The sequence below is a fragment of the Pseudorasbora parva genome, chromosome 18 (genome assembly GCF_024679245.1).
Source record: "Pseudorasbora parva isolate DD20220531a chromosome 18, ASM2467924v1, whole genome shotgun sequence".
Lineage (NCBI taxonomy): Eukaryota > Metazoa > Chordata > Actinopteri > Cypriniformes > Gobionidae > Pseudorasbora > Pseudorasbora parva.
In genome coordinates, this window is record NC_090189.1 from 30,941,858 (window position 1) to 30,965,048 (window position 23,191).

General features: G+C 37.8%; 1 long non-coding RNA gene across 1 annotated transcript in view; it reads left to right on the plus strand.

The window, feature by feature from the left end:
* Nucleotides 1–59: 59 nt before the first annotated feature.
* Nucleotides 60–23,191, plus strand: part of LOC137045858 (uncharacterized) — a 66,371-nt gene continuing 43,239 nt past the window's right edge. The window contains exons 1-2 of the long non-coding RNA XR_010898868.1: nt 60–196; nt 3,545–3,632. This is a non-coding gene — a long non-coding RNA (uncharacterized lncRNA). The remainder of the gene's footprint in view (nt 197–3,544; nt 3,633–23,191) is intronic.

The window sequence follows — 23,191 nt, forward strand, 5'->3', positions numbered from 1 at the left end:
TAAAAACTTTGATGGTACATTCAGAAGTAATGGTTTCTATGACAACAGCAGGCTGTCGCAGAGGTTTTAGCTAAACGTTAAAGTAGCATTGTTACACAGGAGATGTCTGTTAACCCTCGCTAGGCCCCCAAATCAAGATTCATGTATTTAATTTCATTGGAGTTTGGTGTCACTCCCTCAGCATTCAACAGGTCAGGTGGGTGGTCAACTGCTCATCAGTTTAAATTCAAAGGGGCTTTAGGCTTTACAACACAAAGTTTAATTCTAAAGAATTAAAATGCTTTTATAAACTTAAGCATTTTTTTAATGTCTTAACAGACAATGGTGGTATCGTTGTGTTTAAAGGTAAGGTTACAGTGTAGTTATGGCAATTGCAAATTATCTAACTTGCATTTACATCTTACTCTCAAAAATTACCTAACTTAAACCGACCAAAACTTTGACTAAACAAGACTTTTCTACTAACAAACGTAGCCTACTTTGTAGGTAAGTAACAGTAAGGCTATGGAAGCTTGTTTCCGCCACCGAATTAAAAAAATGAAATGGTAATTGTGACTTTCCCCTTCAAAATTATGAGGGGAAAACAAAGAAACAGCGAGTTAAATCTCTCAAGAATGTAATTTTCCCTCAGAATTGTGAGATATAAACTAGCACTTGTGAGTTATAAAGTTGCACGATAAAAAGTTTATTTATTTATTTAGCCTATTTATCTAGCTTTCTGGCAGAAACAAAAATTTAGCCTGCATTGACTAGAGGTGACAATAAACCATGATAAAATCGTTTAATATTTTAATCATCATTGGCCGTATAGGGTAGGCTATTTAATTACTGCAATTTAACAAAACAAAAAAGTGACTTACTGCCAAATTTAGCAACAGTCTCACTCAGACGTTTTGTTTTGTGTGTGAAAACAAGGAAGATAGGTTTTACAACGGAGTAGCCTAGGCTACTGAGGAAATTACATTAGTAAATGTGGGTGAATGAATTTGAATAGCCTATTTTTTTAATGGGAACGACTGTCTTTAAAAAAGTTATGATGCCATTTTCTTTTTATCCTACATCAGTTTGATGCCTAATAAACTAGTGTACAGCCGTTGCCAGTGAAACCGCTATATTTATTTATTTATTTATTTATTTATTTATTTATTTATTTATTATTCAGCCTGTATACGGCTTTTGTTCCTACCATTAAGAAAATCTGACTTTTTTTATTCACATTTGTTTTTTGTTTTTTAAACATGTTGATGAACAATAAGCCTATACGTGCACAATAAAAGTCTAAACAATTATGTTTTATTGTAAATTATTGAGTTTGACTAGTTAGGTTTAGATAATGAGGTTTATTATTTTATTACATTTTTGTCATAACTTTATTTGAACGTGTACACAAAAATGTAAGCCTTTTTAAAGATTTATAGTAAAATTCCATCCAATTGAATTGAATAATCCGTATTCATATGACAGATAAAGAATTTTAAATAATTAAAATAAAACTAGACGGTGAAACATTTTTTCATTAAAAATGTGTGAATGCAAATCACATAAAATAAGCGTTGTTCCATTAAGATTTATACAACATTATATGAATAATTAGGATAATTAAAAGAATAATGAGGCTTAATTTGAGTGTTTGTGTTAATGTTATGTCATAAGTCCCAACCAACCAACAGTTTTTTTTCTTTCTTTTTTCTTTTTTTTATGTAAAGTATGGCCGTTGCTGTTAATTTTATTTGTTGTTTGCTGATTTTCGATATAGGCTAAACTAAAACAGTTTAATGTGTGATAGTAGGCTACAGTGCCAAGCCAGTATCACAATATTGTTAACCGTGATTATTCTTGTCTCTATAATCGTGATATGACATTTTCATACTGTTTCTAACACGGACCATGTGACTTCAAGCTACCTTGTAAAAATGGAAAGTAATTTAAACTGAAAATAAGATCAATGTATTTTACTAACTTGCCACACTTTAATACATTCTCTTTTAGGTATAGCCTATGTTTTGGAAAAGTCTATTGGCCTATTTATAAGACACTTATTATACCTTTGTGATAAAAAGGTACAAAAAGCTTTATTTGGCTTTATTAGTAAACAAATGGCATACAACAATGGTTATTTCTTTACACATTTAGAGGCTAGAAGACCAGACAGATAGGGGTAAAGAAAACAATGTTAATACATACTATATAAAAATAACATTTACAATACTAATATTAATAATATAACTATGCTAATATTAATGAACATAAACAAACCTTTTTAATAATAGTTTATAACAGCATTAGGGTCCTATATAGCACGTCGACCTCATTTTAAAGTGCTGGACTTCAGAGTATCCACACGGTGGCGCCAAAGTTCGCGATGAGAGACGAGATCTCAGTCACGTTAAAAATGTTAGCAGTAATACTATAGTAATGCATATAGGTTTTATTTATATTACGTCTTTCAGCGTCTCATCTATCTGTAATATAATGCCTCTATCTATATAATATAATCCCTCTATACCCAGTGATAAAAGGCTTGACATGATTTTTAGTTTAAGGATTTGTCTGAATCCCTTGATAATTTGAGGTGACTGTACTGCACCTTCCTGTCAGTAGCTTTGTCTGAAATGGACACGTACACTAAATATATTTGGCCTATAGTTTAAATGAATTTGTCTGTAAATGGTTTATTAGATAAACCAAAACTGATGTAAATCATTCTTAAATAATATCACAAAAGACAGTTAAAATTTTTGATGGATTGTATTTTCTCAATTCTAAAGCAACCACATAGCCTATGGGATAAAAAAGATTAAAAGACTTCCATACAATTTATTAAATCATTTCTCATCATTTATTTATGGTGTCAGTTTTCAATAGCGTGAAAAGTGTATAAAGACTATAGACCTGAACTCCCCAGTCTGCCATACTACAATTACAAAAATGTAAAATATATATATTTTTTTACTTTGATATTTATCATAAAGAATTAAAATAAATTTCTTTAGTAGTATAATTGATTTTGATTCTCTTTGCATCTGTAGTCTTCTGTATTCTCTCGTTTCACTGAAGACATGGAGTGAGATGCTGCATATTTGCCTAAAAGGCCTTTGACACCAGAATCATTGTAGTATCTGGTGTCGCCCCTTCCCCCTTCAACTAATGGATGGTCAAACACTCTGGGACTCAATCCTTATAATGAAAATACTGCATTAATTTTATTTTGTGATGTGTCATTGTAATTCAAGAGATGTTTTTAATCTTCAGATTGCTCCAGCACAAGCCATTTCAAAAATATTTGGCAGTGGCCCATCTCGCCCCACACGAGCGTATGCTCCTTTTATTGAATGCCGTTTGTCAGAGGTGGACATTAAAAGCTCCCCTTTATTTGAATAAACTATTCAAGTTTTTTTTTTTTTTTTAAAAGCCACTGTAAAAATATGTAAATTGATCCAGGGAAGAACGCTTGGCTCACACGTAGTCTTTCATATCTCGGTGTTGTCCATTACAAAGTGCATCTCCTTTCCACTTTTTCATGTCATTTTGTCTTTATTGGCAGGTTGTGTACTGCTCTCTGATGATGAGATCGTGCTGGCCCATCCTATGCTTACCAGCTGAGATCCGAAGGATGTGATGGACCACAAAAGGTAAGGTGATTCTTCAAGTGATCAGCAGACAACGCTGCCATTTTCAGTATTACTGCAATGCTTTAAGCTTTGACGTCAAATAGCATCTGAGCTGAAACCTCCATAGGCATTGAGGACGACATGTGCCCTAATATTTAGATGAGAATGGGTAACATTTGATACATGTATAAATAAAAATGAAAAATGTACTGGTAATTTTATGCCAGTACACTATCCAGTAATTTTATAGAAATATCTGTTGACCCTTAAAACACAAACTAATGCAATGTGTAATGTAAAATACAGTTAAAACACCTGTAAAATAAATAAAGAAAATTCCTTAGTCAAAGTTGTAAAATGTCATGTAATGTTACTCTGTAAAACCTTTGCTATTAATGAATTATAATCATTATTTATAATTCAAATATTTTTTATTTATCTTTAAAAATACAATTAAATATAATAAATATGTACATTTTGAAAAATATTTGTACACTCAGATGTAAACAAGGCATAAGGAACACGAAATAGTCATTAAATTGAAAATATTCTTAATTTTTTAAGTCATGTTTTTAGCAGGCTAGAGCTGGGCAATAATATAGTTACATTTTGCAAAAATACAAGCAATCAAGCAGTTGAGATTTGCATAGAGATCCCTTTATGTGAGTGTATTGTTGTCATGACTGAACTAAAGAAAACTAAGGTGAAGACTTATAATGTGATTTTATTACAAAAAGTAAACAAAAGTACAAAACAAAACACCCACGGGGGGAAACACATAGTAAGAATAAACACAAATAAACACAACATAACTTAAACACACCACTGGAATCACGGGGAAATGGGAGACGTAGACACGACAACGATCCGTCAAAGACTGACAAACACAAGGAGCTTAATAAGGGAAGAAATCAAGAGGGAACAAGGGGAACAAATGAAACCCACGCAAGGCAGGACGGGCATGTAACAATTGTATGTACAGTCAAACCAAAATGTATTTAGACACCTTCAATGCTTTCTCACATTATCACAGTTTATTCGCTATAGTTTAGAAAATGCTAAGAAAATATGACAAGAACACAGTTAAACTGTATCAGAACAAATTCATCTTGATAATGTCAGATAACTTTGATAGAAATGGATGTCATGGCTTACAATACACCAACCAGCTGTCAGCTGTTAAATTTAAGAACACAATTAGATAATACCAATTTAGGTCAACCAATGCTTCACTTTATTCAGTCTGTGGTGGTCACATTAGCAATTAAATAAAAAAACACTTAAAGGGGGGGTGAAATGCTGTTTCATGCATACTGAGCTTTTTACACTGTTAAAGACTTGGATTCCCATCCTAAACATAGACAAAGTTTCAAAAATTAATGTTGGATGTTTGATGGAGTATTTCTGTGTCAAAAATACTCCTTCCGGTTTCTCACAAGTTTTGGAGAGTTTTTTTCGAGTATGGGTCGGCTTGACGTCAATAGAGTGGAAGGTCCTTGTATGGGCCGTACGGGCTCTTCTCCCACATAAACACTCGCTCAGCTGCAGATCCACTCGTCCGTGAACACTTCTGTCACGCCGCGCTCCACTTTATTCCTATGGGTGATGTCAAGCGATTTAAACGCTTCAGTAAAGCATTCCGGGAAGGCAGTGCTGCATTTGAACCGATTTGAACGCAGAAATGATGGGAAGCTTCACAACATCGCTTCAGTCAAAAGTGGATCTCCATGGTCACTGCTGTCAGGACTTCACAAAATCAACAGTTACCAAAGAAGTGTGTTTTTGATGGAGCGGTCCCAGCGATAAAGGTTCACGGTCCTGCTTTGGAAGCAGGCGATGAGTAAATCTGCTTTAAATGTCTGTGTTGTTGTCTATCGTCGCGTAAGTAAACATCAGTAAACAACACGATCGCGCATAACATTAGTTAATTTATCAATGGAGTATGCGATGTATGGTGTGTGTTTAAATACATTTGTTTAGCTGACCACTATAGGTGTCAGTAAAACCACCGAAACATAAACCTAGCGTTCTCACAATGCGTGCTTTGTCATTCAAATGCGCTAACGGTTACTCCATTGTTGTTCTATGTATAACGTTACACTACTCTGACGTGCAAAACCGTTTTGCTTGCTACTGCTAAGGTTTAGTCACATACAATAGTCCATAAACCGAATCATGTCCTCATAAACTGCGAGTAAACACACACAAATGTTGACAGGCCACTAAATACAGTACATACCACAGAGACGGACTTCCTGCTGTTGCTGTTTCTCCTGTTCAATTTATTTCATCCTCCGGATCTGATTCTGGATCATATCTTTATTAGTTGAATCTGATTTAGGGTAGCGTTTTATTCTCCACGCTTGAGGACGTCACCGCTTTGTGCGCACTCGTCATTCTTTAGCTCCGCCCTCACGATACGCCTCCAGGCGCTCATATTTTTGCGGAAAGACTCGGTACAGCCCATATTTCTTTTATAAATATAATAAAACTAAAGACTTTTTGGAGATATGAAGGATGCAATACTACTCTATAGGTACTCAAGATTGACATGGGATTGACTGAAACTGAGTGTTTCACCCCCCCCCTTTAAGCAAAACATGGTCAGGTCAAAGTTTGTGAATAATTTACTGGTAGTCACTGTATGAAAAATGTTTGGGTATATGTCACAGTTTATTTAGCTATCCTCACTTACATAAATGAACTGTAGTTTCCTGCACTAACTAGTTATAACTCAGTCTTATGTGTTCCATCACAAACTTTTATTGCTTTCAGAAGCAGTTGATTGGACAAAATTATGCTTTCCTCCATTATAACCATGCTTGCTTATGGTTTTAAACCCCTGGTGGTGAGCTATTCTTATTATTTCTTCTGTAAAACATAGCACATTTTCTCTAAGGTAGTTTTAAATGTATTTATCAATGGGTATTTAGTTAAACATGCAGATTTTCTAAAAAGCAGTTAAGCTAGTTTCCCTACGGTACCATTGAGCGCTTGACATTGCCGCACATCTTTGTTTAGTGTTCCTCTTTTATCTACGGTAAGTTGCCTCAGTTATAACACCCTAATACTGCAATAAAATCCCTACCGAGTGCGTGCTTGGTCACCTTGACATGCTGTTAAATTGCGTTCGTGCTCCAGAAACTACGGATGTATCTTTTCCCCCCATTAGGTGCTCATGGGATTGCTTTTAATGACACTTTGCTGATTTGCTTTCACTGTAATAACAGACAGTCTTTGTGACATCCACTGGCTTCTGCAAACACAATGCTAATCTGACCACAGAACGTGTAGCACAGCACCAGCGTAATTCGATTCGCAGCACATTGTGCTTACACGCTCCAAATCTGCCTTATGCCTGTGATATTGAAACACCTCTGCATTTGCTGGAGCCTCACCAAATGAGCGCGGGAAAGAGGGGGAAAAAAGGCAAGAGATGCACTCCTGAACCAGACGATAGCCAGTGGGGGCCAAATGAAAGCTCTCAGAATCGCTGTACATACCCATCGGTCAAACAATCCATTTCTGCCCTGACATCGCTGCAGTCTGTCCGTCTCTGCATGGCACAGGAGGATAAGCTGCATAAACGAATATATTTCATGTCCTGTGCAAATGTCAACTTCCCTGAAAGTCTCCAGGTGTCCTACATATACAAACTAAACTGCTTTATTTATATTTGCACTGTTATAATAATGGTACACGTCAGAAATTTGTTAATTTTAAAGGGCCAATAATTGCCCCCAAAACAGCTTCCAACCTTTACAAGGAGGTATTTTCTTTCAATAAAAAACAAACCAATAATGAATCAGAAAATTGGGTCACATTTTATATAGGTACCATTTGATACTATATGCTTGTTAAATTGTACATTTGATACGTTTGCATGACAACAATGTACTAAAAATGGAAGTTTTTACTTTGCATTTTTCAACAAAAGTTGTCAAACCGATCTCGTTCCCACGGATCCACGAAAATAACTGAAAACTCTATATTCTGCTGCCAGGCCAGTAGATGGTGATGTTATTGTGTAAAGAAACACTTGGCTCCTACACACACAGAGAAAAAGGGTGTCAAAAATGTTACTGGGGCAGTACCCTTCAAATCTTTACTTTTTTACTCCTAAAGGGTGCATATTAGTTCCCTAGAGTATACAACCTTTTTGTGGTAAATAAAAGGTAGAAAGATGTCCTTTTAAGGGTACTGCCCCAGTAACAAGCTGTTGTTGCCCCTAAAGGTAAACTTTTAACTCCTTTTGTCTCTGTGTACTGAACTCATAATATGCATGCGCATGGCGTTACCGCTTTCACAAATTCGTGCAAAATAGTAAAATAGTTTACACGGAGATGATAACGGCATTCTATCATTTTCAAAAGCATTTTCAGTCCCCTAAAATATTGTTATTGTGTAAACATCAGCCAAAATGCATACAGTTTTCTGGTTTTAGATGAAAATTGTGATGCGTAAACGGCCCATTAAAATATTTGCATTTAACTAATATTTGTTGTTACACTGTAAACTTTGCCCCAAACAAATAATTTTAACCCCTATAATCCTAACCCTATCCTAAACCCATATCTTGTAGGTAATGTTAGTATAAAGTAAAGGGCATATGTAAGGTGTGCCTGCAAAATTATGATACAATAATTGCCTATAAAATATAGCAGTTTCAGTAAATAATGTACACGTTAATCTGATCATGTTTACTATTACATTAGATTAATGGCTTCTATTTTTTATTGTCTTATTTATCTCTTGATAAAAGCATTACAAAAATAATAATAAGGTTTTTAGGTTTTTGCCCCATACTGTTAATTTATGTTGCCATTTTGTCATTTTCCTGCTTCCTGGTTCGTTTCTGCCTCAGGACAAAAACAACTTTCAAAAATCTGTCAAATTAGTAGCACGTGGGATAATTTATATATGTTATATTTTCAAATTAGTAATTTTTCTGAATATGACTTGAGATGATTTAAGTTGTAAATTATTGTGGCACACAAACTTTAGCATTTTAGTAACAGATAGACAGGTATGTTCTTACTTGGCCTACTTTCTTTATTGCCCATTTTGCAAAAATGTTTTCTCCATGTCTCTCACTCACATATATTCACTTCATCCATTACTGTTTTTTTCCCCCTTGCAATATCCCTATGATGTTTGTCCATTTATGGATGCAGGTCACTTTGCCATTTCTTTTCTTTTCTGTCACTGTGTAAATAAGTTATTTAAAGCAAATTCGTGATTGGCGTTTGGATTCGGTCGGCCCCTCCTCTGAGTGCAGCTCTGACACGTGTTTATACGGCTTTTATCCTGTCCCCAACTCTTTGCTGAACAGACACTTTTGTCGTGCTGGCTAGTGAATTTTTTAACAGATCTCATGGCCACTTTCTCCTTTACGATTGCCAGGCTTACCAATTTACTGTAATGGACTGGAGTAGAGAGACTTTGGTATTACAAATGATTTTGAGAGTGAAAGGAGAAAGTGAATGGAAAAATAAACAAGCAGATATAAAACTCTTTATTTGGAAGAGACAGAGATTAATATTTCATAAGGGCAGAGTATGTATAAAGTCCCTTTTTCACAGGCTGTAAAATAAGTTGTGCACTGTAGTGTGTGTCATCATAGACTATTACTGCATACAACACATTCAGATCATATTACTGTCTCATTTTAAGGGATGGGAATCCTAAAGAATTTAATGATTCTGGTTTCCAAACCAACATCATTTAGTAACATTCATTAATCAAATATTAATGTGTGGCTTTAGCTACACATCATATAATAGCTACATGTCACATTAACAACCAAGGCAAGTAATGCAAACATATTTGACAATGAAAGTAACACAGCTGATGCAAGTAATAGTTGACTGGTCTCATTGTTAGAATGACAGCCAAGACATTTATGTGAAGAGCTCAGACACATCCTACTGTACATAAACTTTTATTCAAGAGATAGCTCTACAGGATAACTTGGTTGACAGGTAACATAGTTGACAATTTCACCATTTTGCCTCATAATTTCAATGACAGGCCTTGTCTGGCCAAACAAAAGTTATTTACTTGATCAGGTTAGATCAGGTTATTTGAAATAAAATAAAAATATTGCAAACCTCAACAATATATACACCACATAGTTGATGAGCAATTAATATAGTCCTTGACAAGGTCATTGGTGCTCAAACATAGAAACAAATTAAGAGGACATTAACCATGTGTTCAAAATATCTGCCACAGGAGAAAAAAAGACATCACATGATGCTGGTCACATGGTTTTGGGATAAACGTGTGTTTGTGTGTTTGTGTTTGTGTTTGTGTGTGTGTGTGTGTGTGTGTGTGTGTGTGTGTGTGTGTGTGATTTTTGCCTTTATTACGACAGGACAGTTAGTTGACAGGAAGCAAAGTTTTAGAGAGAAAGGGGGACTATAAAGTTCCAAAAGCCAGGACTCGAACTCGGGATGCCTGAAGCAAAAACTGAACTCTGTATGACCAACACGTTCTCACCAAATCGTCACACATTGACGCTTGGTCAGGAACCCTCTGCGTCACTTTTTAACACACGGGTGTCCCTTTAGCGTATTTTTTTTAACGAGCAGGGTGCTCCATTCATCTCAATTGTTTTCCTAATGCGTCAGATCAAGACGCATTTAATTCTTTGCATTTGTAAAAGTAGATAGGATTTTATGACTAATTATAGGCTACTTTTATATTTTGGGGCAACCCAACTCCTACCCTAAACCTACCCACTCTCAACAATATAAAACACATAACAGGCAAATAAAAGTACAGTTCACAGGTATTTATTTGCAAAAACTAACCAAAACAGGATAACTTGGAATGCAACATGTCTTCATGTAAAAAACTGATTTGATCCTATTGTTTTAATCGTTGAAATGATGATCCTGCCACTCTGTGAACAAACTCATTCATATCTCATTCAAATGATACACACGACTCTTTAGCATGCCGCAATTGGTCACAAGACATACGAGAGCCAATGGAATTTCACTATGAAACGTTTCCTCGGGCGGCAATTTTTGAAATTTGATGTGTGCATGATCTGCTTTTGGGGATTTTTTTTTTTCCACACAAATCAGTCGTTTGTCCTCAGAACACTTGGAATATTTTTACTTTTTGAATAAATTGTGCATGCAGTCGTATCTGCCTGTTATATCCTGTGTTTTTTTATAATTTAATACACAAATGGATAGGTTTAGGGATGGGGTTGGGTTACATGTTAAAACATGTCTAACTAGCGTACATAAAAAAATAAATGTAAATAAAAATATACTCCAACATGTCATAATGGCAAAATCCCAATATATAATTTCATTATGATGATGATATGTCTGTGTAATTACAAATTTACAAATATTATCTAACAAGTAAATCTTTTTAAAAATCTTATTGGCTAGCCAGAAAAGATTGGTTTTGTTACATTCATGGCATGGCCAAAGTAGTTTTTTTTATTTATTAAAACATCTTTAATTTTTATTAGCAGGTCCTCACCCTGAGCACGTGCTCTACACTTCACCACATTGGTAACCTTAAAAAACACTAACATAACGCAAACTTTTAAATACCAACATTAAACATTAAAAAGTCTCTCCATTTTCTCATCTTGTTAAAAATGCATAAAATAGCACGGTATTTAAACATTTACTCTCTGAATTCAGCCCCTTTGCAAAGCATGATGGGAAGTGAATGTCCAATTTGTTTGGGTTACTTGACTGAAACATGTTATTTGACAATAAAAACATCAAATTATGTCGAAGAGTAATGGTTTTATGTCAATATAACATGCAGTTACATTTGAACCAGAAACCTGATATAATGGTGTTAAATCAAGATGAGTTACTTAAATAAAGTGAACGGCATCATGCAATCTGTTTTATTTTTTATTATTTTATTTTTTTTGAGTGCACAGTGGTCATCATACAAGTTTACCGGTTTAGTGGTATGTATTTTATGTTGTGGGATAAAATGTGAAAATATCTTGAGCTTATGTTAACCACAAATTTTATTTAGGCTTTTTATCAAAAGCATTTAATTAAAAACCCTTTTAAAATTTGAGGCGCTGGAGCCGGAAGTGATAAAATGATACAAAAATATGTAATATCTTACAGAGTTTACATCACAGCCCAACTGTTTTGAGAAACAGTCTTGACTATTCCATTTGCTTATTTGGCAGTTTATTTCTCTTAAAATTTGATTTCCATTTCTGTGAACCTCCTATAAAGACGTGACCCCAAATGCAAAGTCAGTTTGCATACATAAACCATTTTTATGCAGTTTATCATGAGAATTGATTGTTGGACTGTTAGTATCTGTGACATCACAGTGGCTGTGTATCGCACTATAAATGAGTGCTTCTGAACGCAAAGGTTGCGCAGACGGCACACAGGCACGTTGGATAATTAGCGGCAATGACAAAGGAGCAGGGCGCTGAGCCGTGGTCTAATGCGTCGCTGGTGCCGGGACAGGCATGTGCCCCCAAAGCTCCAGTGCTGCCCCATTATTAATGAATGACCTTTGCTGATGTTAAAGGGTTTGGGAGCAAAATTAACGTCTGCGCTCATTTGTTGCTGTCACATTCCTTCCTTAACTTTCTTCATGGTGTGCGAGAGATTGCTTTTTTTTGTGGGGGTGGGGGATTGCTATTAACTTATTCACTTAAAAGCATGCGATGAGTCGAGTTAGATTGATGTAAGGTTCTGTGGTGTTTACGTGCCGGTACTTTCCACATGCTGCGACGTGCACTGTTGTATTGGGGCCATTAAATCTTCTGTTCTGCTTTCCATGGTGACGGTTTGTGATTGTTTTGGTCATTATTGTTAACTTTTGTTTACAGCGAGTGAGTATTCAGGAAGTGTAAACACAGGCACACATCCTCTTCTACCCAGAAGCCCCTCTACGGCCGGCGAGCCAGAGCTCACTTCTACCTTACTTCAAAGAAAAAGGAAAAAAAAAAGTTAAACTCTGCACAGTTTCCTACCGAGTCTTGTTAAAACTGTGTGTAAAAAAAAAAGAGGGACTTCAAAGGGCCGGTGCTGCTGACTGTCTCGAAAGCAAAGAAAGGGTTTTTACTGGCCTGTTCTAGGTTATTAATCTCCACTGCACCTCACTAAATCTTAATTAGTCTGCTGATAAAGAAAGTCAACTAACAAAAACAACATAAGATCTTGAGGCTAATCTTAATCTAAAGTTCATCAAAATGCCCCTCTGTAATCGTCTAGTTGTGAATTTGGCATTTGTTCGGTCTCTATTTGCGCTGAGAGAATGAAAGATAAGAAATGAGTCATAAACATGCATATGTTCACCAGCAACAGTTCATACACATTAATATGTATATATAATGGCAGGAAACTCAAACTAAATAAATTGGTGTATAAATGGTGGAATGTGGTAAGAAACAAAACACAAGACATACTGCAAAAAAAAGGAGGTAATTTGCAACAGAAAGCTGCCATACATTTCCAATCATCATCACAATGATTAATTGACACATTATCATATTCATATATTCCTAAAAAGAAAAATCCTCTCTCATTTGGCCTCATGAATCCACCCAATCCCGAAAGTTGCTTCTTGCTCATTTTGCGACACTTTCAAATTGAAATGTCTAGTGAGTGACGCAAAAAGTTGTTTTGTTTTTATCTGAAACGATGAATGGGAATCTGGCAAAGTTTTAACTTCGTACGTTGTTAGGAAACTATAGTGTCCTGTCTTTCCTTGTAGTCAGAAAGGAGTCAAGCTCTCACTTCAACTACAAATTTCACTGAGTAGCTATGGAAGTAGAAATGTAGCTATAGAAATGTACCCAAAAATGTTAATGACTCATCTTGCTCTGCACAGATTATTGTCCAATCGGATGCTCTTTAGAATAAGAATGTCCCGCCACCCAAATGTCACCTGCCAGTAACTAGCAATGGCAAGCAGCCCTTTGATATGTCTTGCCCTAGCTTTCTGTTTTGATAGGAAAAACAGCACTTGTGAAGTCTTTAAAGAAAAATAAAATCTAAAAAGAACAAATCTGTGGATGAAACAATCTGTATGCAATTTCAGTGTTATCGTCAACTGATCTTGCCACATATACTGTAACTTGCTGTTTGAATTGATCTAAAAATGAAGTTTTAATGAAAACAAAAAAGCTAATTGGTGTAGCAGGTAAATATATCTTGTTTAAATATGTTCTGTTGGAAACAAGACACTGATTAATGTAGGCTTTTTTTGCTCCTGGTTTGCCCCCTCTTTAACCTCAGCAGGGTCAATGTGACATTTTAACTGAACTAGGGTTGGCGTGTACTTTTTTTCTCTTGCTGTTCTTGGTGTGCTCACTCACTAAATGTTTATATTTATATGTATTATATTTATATATATGCATGGAATGGCTGCTTATGAGATCATTTCTTTTGCCTTGGGGGAGGAAGTGTATTTTGTAGGGAATAAAAAGCACTTCCTTCTCCCTCACAGGCCCGGATTTTATGTTTATCCATGTCGTGAGAAAGCTACCACGTTGTAATGCCTTTTCCATAATTAGGCTGATGGCAGGAAACTCAAACTAAATAAATTGGTGTATAAATGGTGGAATGTGGTAAGAAAAAAAAAAGAAAAAACACAAGACATACTGCAAAAAAAAGGAGGTAATTTGCAACGGAAAGCTGTCGTACATTTCCGAAGACCGACTTTTGGCTTAAAAGGACAACGCTAGCGTTGCTTTTTTGTTATCTTCATCTATGTTGCTCTGTTACAGTCCTTCAGTTTTCTGAGCTCAGCCGAAGTTGTAATTGTTTCCGTACCGCAACACTGTTCTCTTTGACTGGCTTGTTTCCCCTGTGTAATCAGGCAGATCTATTGAACACTGATCACTAAGGTTTTGTCAGGATTTATAGTGTACTTGAGTGGTTCTTCCTTGTCTGATTTGTGTAAACTGGGGTCTCTAATGATCACAAATGTGCATTGATCTGTGTTGCAAGTTTATTTCTTATCTTCTCATCACAATGATTGATTGACACATTCTCATATTTATATATTCCTAAATAGAAAAATTCTGGCCTCATGAATCCACCCAATCCAGAAATGTGTCTGTGTCAACAATTCAGCAAAATATTAAGTTGCTTCTTGCTCATTTTGCGACACTTTCAAAATGAAATGTCTAGTGAGTGGTGCAGAAAGGGTGTTTTGTTTTATCTGAAACGATGAATGGGAATCTGGCAAAGTTTTATCTTTTACATTGTTAGGAAATGAAATGTCCGGTGAGTGTCACTCAAAGCTTAATACTTGCGTTTGAAAATAATGTCCCACCTACACTAAACTCTACCCTAAAACTAGCCAACAGTGATAACAAAAACAGTTGTAAGATAAAAATATGTGCATGGAAAAATCCTTCATATCGTTTATGATAAATATAATTTATAATAAACTGCCCATAAGAACTGCCCATTTTGATTTCATGGTGACTTTAAATAGGACTTGGCTTTTCAAGTGCTAAGAGATTATTTCAGACCAGGACAAACTTTAACCTCTCCTATAACCCCTCTGCTGCATATCAATATTGATAAACACAAATTTAGGAGAAGAATGGGAAATTAATTTTTCTCATAGTTGTAATCCGGATGACCAAATATAAACTGTGTATCTGTATTAGAACCACATTTATAAGTATTCCAAATTGAATGCTAAAAATCCTATATCATATACATTTCTGCTATTTACATGCAAGCAATATCTGTGTGATTATCTGTGCCAGATTATCTGTGCCTGTTACAGCCTTTGATTAACCCTGAACCCAGAAATGGGTCAAATGTTGCCTCAAATGTGTGTGCCAAGTTTCATGCTAAATTATAACTCAACCACTATTGTCTTATAAGGCGTTTCATTTTGTTCAATAATTCAGACCCAATCCCACTTTATATTAGGTGGCCTTAACTGCTATACTGCATTTAAATTAATCATTGATACAATGCACTTATATGTTTTTTACATTGTATTACCTGCATGTAATTACATCTGTAACTAATTTCTGTAGTTTCATTTATAATTAAACGGTTGACATTTCCCTTACACCACACCCTACCCTTAAACTTACCCATACCACCACACCTGTCCCTAACTTTACCCTTAAACTTACCCATACCACCACACCTGTCCCTAACTTTACCCTTAAACTTACCCATACCACCACACCTGTCCCTAACTTTACCCTTAAACTCACCCATCCCACACCTGTCCCTAACTTTACCATTAAACTCACCCATACCACCACACCTGACCCTAACTTTAGCCTTAAACTCGCCCATACCACCACACCTGACCCTAACTTTAGCCTTAAACTCACCCATACCACCACACCTGTCCCTAACTTTACCCTTAAACTCACCCATACCACCACACCTGACCCTAACTTTACCCTTAAACTCACCCATCCCACCACACCTGACCCTAACTTTAGCCTTAAACTCGCCCATACCACCACACCTGACCCTAACTTTAGCCTTAAACTCACCCATACCACCACACCTGTCCCTAACTTTACCCTTAAACTCACCCATACCACCACACCTGACCCTAACTTTACCCTCAAACTCACCCATACCACACCTGACCCTAACTTTACCCTCAAAATCACCCATACCACCACACCTGACCCTAACTTTACCCTTAAACTCACCCATACCACCACACCTGACCCTAACTTTACCCTTAAACTCACCCATACCACCACACCTGACCCTAACTTTACCCTTAAACTCACCCATACCACCACACCTGACCCTAACTTTACCCTTAAACTCACCCATACCACCACACCTGTCTCTAACTTTACCCTTAAACTCACCCATACCACCACACCTGACCCTAACTTTACCCTTAAACTCACCCATACCACCACACCTGACACTAACTATACCCTTAAACTCACCCATATCACCACACCTGACCTTAACTTTACCCTTCAACTCACCCATACCACCACACCTGACCCTAACTTTACCCTTAAACTCACCCATACCACCACACCTGTCCGTAACTTTACCCTTAAACTCACCCATACCACCACACCTGACCTTAACTTTACCCTTCAACTCACCCATACCACCACACCTGACCCTAACTTTACCCTTAAACTCACCCATACCACCACACCTGACCCTAACTTTACCCTTAAACTCACCCATACCACCACACTGGCCCTAACTTTACCCTTAAACTCACCCATACCACCACACCTGACCCTAACTTTACCCTTAAACTCACCCATACCACCACACCTGACCCTAACTTTACCCTTAAACTCACCCATACCACCACACCTGACCCTAACTTTAGCCTTAAACTCACCCATACCACCACACCTGACCCTAACTTTAGCCTTAAACTCACCCATACCACCACACCTGTCCCTAACTTTACCCTTAAACTCACCCATACCACCACACCTGACCCTAACTTTACCCTTAAACTCACCCATACCACCACACCTGTCCCTAACTTTACCCTTAAACTCACCCATCCCACCACACCTGACCCTAACTTTACCCTTAAACTCACCCATACCACCACACCTGACCCTAACTTTACCCTTAAACTCACCCATACCACCACACCTGTCTCTAACTTTACCCTTAAACTCACCCATACCACCACACCTGACCCTAACTTTACCCTTAAACTCACCCATACCACCACACCTGTCCCTAACTTTACCCTTAAACTCACCCATCCCACCACACCTGACCCTAACTTTACCCTTAAACTCACCCATACCACCACACCTGACCCTAACTTTACCCTTAAACTCACCCATACCACCACACCTGTCTCTAACTTTAGCCTTAAACTCACCCATACCACCACACCTGTCCCTAACTTTACCCTTAAACTCACCCATACCACCACACCTGACCCTAACTTTACCCTTAAACTCACCCATACCACCACACCTGTCCCTAACTTTACCCTTAAACTCACCCATCCCACCACACCTGACCCTAACTTTACCCTTAAACTCACCCATACCACCACACCTGACCCTAACTTTACCCTTAAACTCACCCATCCCACCACACCTGATCCTAACTTTACCCTTAAACTCACCCATACCACCACACCTGACCCTAACTTTACCCGTATCCCACCTCAACATCAGCTAAAGTGTTTTGAAATACAATATGAACGCAATTAGTACATTTTACTTATTTTTTATGTGTTGTACATAGCAGTTAAGGCCACTTAAAGTGGGACCAACATTCTTTATTATATTTGATTTATTATTAATATTAATAATAATAATAATAATAATAATAATAATAATAATAATAATAATAATAATTAATATTATTATTATTCATATTCTGTAAAATTAGACTATAATGCTTAGACATTTAGAAAAAAAACATTTCTTGGTTGGTACATGCATAGCATGGAGTGTAGCCCTTTCTACTAATACCCTACTATCCCATGCATCTGTGGCCGTCAGTAGGTGTGTGGTTTGGGTGTGGCAGTGTCTCTGTGTCCTCTTCCTCTGCAGGGACAGACGGAAGCGACGCACACGTTAACACTGCTCTCAAACGCTTTCTGACAGCTTTGGCATATGCCACCCGCTAATTACAGTGCCAGTCCTCCCCCGCTGCTGTTTACTCACCCTTCACTGCTTTATCTGGATTAGCCTGACGAGCCACTGCACACTTGCGCACACGCACACACACACACACACACACACACACACACACACACACACACACACACACACACACACACACACACACACACACACACATACACAGACGATGATGCAGAGATCGATTCCTCTCATCTTTGGTTCTGAAATCTCTCATTCTTACACATTAAGCAGTCTGTCTCCCACAAACAACCACACATACACATTTGGGACCAACCTTTCATATTTTTGTACTACTGTTCAGATGATGCATGTGTCCATAAAAGTACTATTTACACAACCTTTTACATTACAAGATTGTATTGCCTAGATGTTTTTTTTTTTACATCCATGGCATGGCCAAAGTAGTTGTTTTTTATTATTAAAACATCTTTAATTGTTATTAGTAGATCCTTACCCCAAGCACATGCTCTACTTCACCACAATGGTAGCGTCCAAAAACACTAACATAACACAAACTTTTAAATACCAACATAAAAAATGTAACATTAAAAAGTCTCTCCATGTTTTCATCTCGTTAGAAATGCATAAAATAGCACTTTATTTAAACATTTACTCTCCAAATTCAGCCCATTTGCAAAGCATGATGGGAAGTGAAAGTCCTGTTTGATTGGGTTACTTGACTGAAACGTTATTTCAAAATAAAAACATCAAGTTCTGTCAAAGAGTAACGGTTTTAAGTCAGTTTAACACAAATCAATTACATTTGAACCAGAAACCTCATATATTGATGTTAAATCAAGATTAATTGCTTAAATAAAGTGAACATCATCATAAGTTTATTAAAAGATCATTTTAATGTGTTAGGGTTTCAAGTAGGCCTACATTAGGGTTTTTGCAACAACAGAAATTGAAAAATCGAATGTAAAAATAAAACGCTGCTTAGACTTCACTGTATGAAAATATAATGATGGCATAACTAACTGTGTTTGCGTGAACACTCACCAATGGGCTTTTTGCCATAATTTAGCGTGTATTTGGTCATAAAACCTGCATAAGAGAACTGAATTTGGGATTACATGCTGTCCGAGAGGCAGCTGTTTGTGTGTGTGAGTACTTCGCTTATTGCACTTAATAACATTCATTTGTCCAGTCTTCTCTCTGCTGTCTGTGTCAACCTAAAACATTTTCTAGCCTTTAGAGTATTAAAATCATGGCTATCTCAAGCCATTGTGATTATGTGTATCGCGATATGTAAATTTGCGTCATACGCAGTATGCAGGCTATTTATAATATCATACAGCCCTAGTTATAACTTTGGTTTCATTTCGTAGTGGATCTTAACACTGCATCTTGGATTTACGCTATAGGAAACATCAGCATGACCGTGTCTGAAGCATGAATGTTAACACAACAATTTTCTTGGATTATGGCAGTCTATGATGTCATTACCGGAGTGCCCGTGAATGTATGGGGTGCTTGTAATGTACATCATAAGCTTTTTGTCTTTAGGAGTAATTTGCGACAAGGGAAAGGCGTTCACGATTGACTTAATTCGCGAGAAGAGAGGGATATGTGTCTGCATATCGCAGCTCTGGCTATGCTGTAGCTGGATGTAGCTGCGATGGAGTCACGAGCATCGCAGGTCGAGCTTGCTGAAGAATTCAAAAAAAGTATGGCTTTTTCAGGTTCTTCAGTAACCGGTTTGAGCAATCTGTTGGATCGGGATGTGCTGTCTTCTTGAGCCATCTGATACAGCAGATAACATGCTAATGGCACCACCCAGCGAGAAAGAGGTGGATGCAGTTGAAGAGGGCAAGTATATCTCTTGTATTGAGACCTCTTGGCCAGCCCTGAATGAATACAAGGAGTTGTTGGAATTTATGGCCCGTGCCACTACTAGATTGGATCTGGTGTAGGGGGCACAATAGACAGGTCGCTCATGGAAAATTAGAAGAGCAATTCCTAGCAGTCCATAATCGCCCTTCTCCTATGACCCTTCAGTTTCTTCCTGACCTCCACATAGGGGTGGAAAAATCATGGAGGAAACTTTATTAAAGGGGGGGTGAAATGCTGTTTCATGCATACTGAGCTTTTTACACTGTTAAAGACTTGGATTCCTATCCTAAACATAGACAAAGTTTCAAAAACTAATGTTGGACGTTTGATGGAGTGTTTCTGTGTTAAAAATACTCCTTCCGGTTTCTCACAAGTTTCGGCGAGTTTTTTTCGAGTATGGGTCTACTTGACGTTAATAGATCGGAAGGTCCTTGTATGGGCCGTACGGGCTCTTCTCCCGGTAGGGTGCGCGCGCGTGCGTGGCTAGAGCGAGAGAGAGGAAATGCACACCGTAAACAGTCCCTCAGGTGCAGATCCACTCGTCCGTGAACACTTCTGTCACGCCGCGCTCCACTTTATTCCTATGGGTGACGTCGAGCGACTTCTTCAAATCTTCAGCACAGCATTCCGGGAAGGCAGCGCTGCATTTGAACCGATTTGAACGCAGAAATGACGGGAAGCTTCACAACATCGTTTCAGTCGCGTCTCAAAGTGGATTTACACGCCACTGCTGTCAGGACTTTACCAAATCATACCAAAGAAGTGTGTTTTTGATGGAGCAGTCCCAGCGATAAAGGGTTGGTCCTGCTTTGGAAGCAGCCGGTGAGTTAAACTACTTCAAATGTCTCTGCTTTTGGCTACGGACGCATGAGTAAACATCAGTAAACGACACGATCGTGTGCTTCATCATTCAAATGCGCTAACGGTTACTCCATTGTTGTTCTGTATATTGTTACAGTATTCTGACGTGCAAAACCGTTTTGCTTGCTACTTCTAAGGTCTAGTCGCAATAGTCCATAAACCGAATCATGTCCTCATACACTGCGAGTAAAGACACAGAAATGTGGTATAGTGATTTTTACTTTTGTCCACCCAAGGACACTAAGTAAGGTAGTGATTGGTACTCACGTCACCGCTGACGTTGTGAATTTGGATCACACGTCACTTAAGGTGTGGTTATGAGTACATCAGATGACCACCTTCCCCCCTCTTAGTTTGGGACACTAGTCAAGGTCTTTTACCTTGACTGTATGAGAACACTCCGCACAGGAGGCTGCCCAGTCATTTATAATGAAGTAAAAGGGGGAGAGTTGGTCAGCTGATTTATCTGAAAGATTGGTGAGATTTCTAACTTGTAGAGCCTTTTCTGCTTTATCAGCACAAGGAAGACACAATTGTAATAAAATAGATTTTATTAACAAAAGATAAACAGAACAATGAACACAACTACTAAATGAATACAATGAATGATAAAGGAATAAAGTGCGTACAATGCATAAAATACATGTGAGTAAGTTAAGTGTGGCTATAGAAGAGTTACGTTATCTTATGGAAAGATAAACTGTTGTTTCTCTGAAATTAAGGTGAAGAACCTTATTATGCATTAAACAAATAAACGACAGATTATTTGTTATTAACTAGCATCAGTTATATTACCTCTAATGTAAATTAGAAAATCATATACTAATAATATACAACAATGCCAAGGTCTCTAGAAAGAGGTTTGGTTAAGTGATATTTACGTTCCACGTGGTTGAGTAAGCAGTCCGATGATGATGACTTCTTCCAATGGTTTTGCTGGGAGACAATACAGTGAAGAAAGAGCTGGAATCTGTTTCAACAGCCTTGAACACGAAGATCTGTGGGATCTCCTGGGGCACCAAAGGGTCCTAAAATCTGGAACACGCAGATGAGGCCCTGAAGTAGGTGCAGAAGGTCCTTAACCTGGAACACGCAGACGAAGGAACCTTGAAGTGAAGGTTTGCTCTCCTGAGCTTAACCTTGTTGCAAATGTCTCTGTGTCTTCTGCCTCTTTGGACCAGACACTCGGAAGTTGGTCAATCTGCTCTGGTCTCTTTAGCATGGAGACTCTGGACGTGCTGTAGTCGTCTCGCTGGACTTAAACTCTGAACGTAGTGTTGGTTAATGTCTCTTTCCTCACAGGCTGGAGGCTCAGAACGTTGTCGTATCTGTTGCTGCCTCACAAGCTGTAGATTCAGATCCTCGGATCTTGTGTTGTCTCTCTGGTTAAACCAGAGGCTCAGAACTTGGTTGCTCTGTCACAGTCTAATCCTCGGCGGACAGACTCAGAACTTGGTGAACTGTTTGTCTCTCGGATGTGGAGACTCAGAACCTGGTTGCTCTGTCACAGTCTAATCCTCGGCAGACAGACTCAGAACTTGGTGAACTGTTTGTCTCTCGCGTGGAGGAGACTCAGAACTTGGTTGCTCTGTCACGGTCTAATCCTCAGCGGACAGACTCAGAACAAGGTGTGTCTATTGAAAGGGTACCTTTATCCTTTTCCGAATAGGAGGAGATTGCAATTTGGCGCTTCTTCATTCCAGTGTTGCTATTGGCTGCTGGCATCAGAGAGGGCACACAGCGTGGCCCACCCTTCTTTCCCCTGTGGAACTCATTTGCATACTGTACACAGTTAGAAGTCTTTAAAGTGTCTTTAAAGTTCATCAATGCATTTCTCACTTTCCAAACCACCATCAGAATACCCTTGGCAATATACTAAACACATAGACACCAAACATGATGGAAAAGGGTTGAACTGTCATGTGTTCATTCATTTGTTCATTAACAGCTGAATTTGGGGAAGATGTTGCATTACAAATAGCTGTCACTGAGAATACTTATTTCTCTGAATAAGTATGAGATGGATATGTGTAGTTTGCATCAGTCTTAAGGTTTCCAAACATGGTTGTGAATGGATTTGGATGGATCAGTTTTGGTCTTTCTTTGTTTCACCCACTACTGCTGAAGTCCTGAAGAATGTTTATGGCCGTCACAAATCAGGTCATTAGGGATCCATCTCTGGATGGGTGAAGGGCAGAAACTGCATGTAGACCAATGAGAAGTCCTGTCCTTCCTGGGCTTGGTACTAGAGGTCTTCTTCTTG